Below are 2,731 nucleotides of genomic sequence, written 5' to 3'. Positions count from 1 at the left end.
AGAAAAGGGGGAGCGCACATTTCCGAGAAGGCGTGTCCTTTTCAAAAATGCAAGAGGCGTTGCTTTGTTGCCAGCCGTTTTCGCCGGTGTGTTAAACACACTTTAGAAAGGAGTGTCCCCAGACTATCAGAAGGCGGAGATCTCTGATTGTCTGGTGGCGAGACTAGAGTTTTTGATGTTTAATAGAAAACAAAGAAAGTTTGTTCAAGAAGTAGGGAACGAGGTCGCAAGCTTTCTGGCCCAGCTCCAGACCTTGAATTTTGCTTCTTCATTTTTTGGCGAGCCAGCCAGGAGGGCGAGAAGGTCAGATCCTGAGACCGGGGGCACTGGGCTGCGCATCAGATGTACAGGTGGCCAGCAGATAAGGTAAGCAGAGCCTTTTTTCTGCCTAAACCGGGTTTGTCTGAGGTGCAGTGTTGGGAGCCGCCCAGGTCGGAGGTATTTGACAAATTCCTCTCCCAAAGAACCTAAAATGTGAATTAATAATTATTAACTAATAACACAACATTGGGACATAGCTGATATATTGCTGGAGACAACTGAATCTAGTGCAACACAGCGTGACCTTGGTGTGGAGTGAGTGTGTGTGTGTGGAAGCCAGAGAGATAAGCATGCAGAGTGAATGAGTGTGTGTGTAAGCTAGAGGAACCAAGCAGGTAGAGAAGGAGAGTGTGTGTGTGTTAGAGACATAAAAGAAGTGTCGAGTACAGTACAACAGAAAATAAATCACGTGAAGAAAAAAAGGGAAAAATAAGCTGAATAATACATAAAAGCATTATGTGGATACCGCTGTTAATCTCAGCAACACCTCAAGCTTGAAAGCAGGGGAGCTGTGTTAGAAAACAGGTCTGCACGGGCAGAATACATAAAAGCATTCTGTGGATACCGCTGTTAATCTCAGCAACACCTCAAGCTTGAAAGCAGGGGAGCTGTATTAGAAAACAGGTCTGCACGGGCAGAATGCTGATGAGATAAAAATCGCTAGGAGCCCTGAGGGGACTGCGAAGAGTTAACCCTATGGGCCCTAGGCGTTTTTGGGGTATTTTTACTGCCTTTACTTTTAAGCTCATATCACAGTCATTATAGTCATTACATACACATGCTATATCTTGTTTTTTTCAGGACAATCTGGGCTAACCAGATTTGCCATCATTTCATGCCCTTCTATGTGCCTGTATTTTATATTAATTTTTATACCAATGAAAAAAACAAATCTGTGTTACTAAATTCTTACATTTTTACATGTATCTCACCATAGCAAGTTGGAAAATGACATATTCTGCCATATATGAAGAGGGGAGACTCTCTGGAATCTGGCAATATAAGAACCATGATGCTGGGACATTCTGTCACTTCACAGCTCTCCAAAACATGTGGTTTGTGCCAGGCGGACATGATTGCCAGTATTTTGTAATTATTACAAGAAATTCCATTGACTCATTCATAAGTCAAAAATGTGTTTTATCTGAAAGAAACATGCACTATTTACATCTAAGATCATAGAAAAATAGTCAACCAAGTGCAATGGCGTCCTCCAAGATAATATTTGCCACTTTGTTTGCAGTAAACAAAGTTTGTTGTTGTTTTTTCAGTTTCAGTTATATATTGGGGGGACATTTTGTGCACTGGGGGGACACATGTCCCCCTCAATGTATATGCTGACTACGGCCCTGTCATGCATGCATAATTAGGCTGCAGTTGTCTCGGTGTGCAAAGGTGAAGTGGCTGGTCTTGTCATACAAAGTCTGATGGAGTGTCAACTGGACAATATGGAGATATTTGCATCTTGAAAGCTGGACTACAAATGTGGATAGACAGGGAGAAACACATGCAAGCCTAAGACGTGGTAAGATACAATAATCCTCACTATATGAAGTGACTGATAACAAGACCTGTATAATGGATTGTAAAGATACAAAAGATACAAAGGATACAAAAGAAATTTTGTAGACAATTAATCTAGATTTATAGCGTGATGCGATGACAGCACAATGATGTGTGTGGTGTCACTGGAAAGCTCTGCTCCTGCGCTTTCATGTGATATGCATGGCATTTCTGTGCAAGCCTGCATTCGTGAGTAATCCATCCAAGAGTAATGTGTGTGCAAAGCTGTATGAAAGCTCTGTTATAAATAATTTTAGTGTAACTTTATAATTTTTTTTCACTGTGAAAACATTAGACTACTGACAAGTGCTTGGTCTTGTCAGAAAGCTACAATTCCGCTGTTTCACGTGATATGCGTGGCTTCTCGCTATGATGCACGATCGCGGAGAAAATCCATAGAGAAGAACAGGTGTGAATTTGGACACACTATGCGTCGTTTGGGCCCATAGGGTTAAAAGAAAAGAGATAAAAGAGATAAAGAGATAAACAATAAAAGTCGCTAGGAGCCGACAGGACTGCAACGACGATCGATCAAAGTGTAAAAATTGTAAATATTATAGGAGAAGACAGAAGTTGTTGTGAATATGGTAAAGATAAATAGACGTGTGTAGATAAAAAGACTGAGGATATAATAGACTAACGGCTGGACTAAGACGAGGAGCATAGGAGGTAGATAAAAAAGTGCACACAACCAACAGAAGTGGGCTTATACAAGAAAAAACAAAGCTTTGTAAAAATGTAATACTTCGGCTCTGATCTCTATTGGTTTAAAGGTCATTACAAAGAAAATTCTTTTGACATTTTGGTGCCTGAATGTTTTCATCATAATCTGGTATCTGTGTGTTTG

Source organism: Epinephelus moara, chromosome 3 (genome assembly GCF_006386435.1).
Source record: "Epinephelus moara isolate mb chromosome 3, YSFRI_EMoa_1.0, whole genome shotgun sequence".
NCBI classification, from domain to species: domain Eukaryota; kingdom Metazoa; phylum Chordata; class Actinopteri; order Perciformes; family Serranidae; genus Epinephelus; species Epinephelus moara.
The sequence above is the reverse complement of the archived record's forward strand: the minus strand, read 5'-3'. Positions refer to the sequence as shown.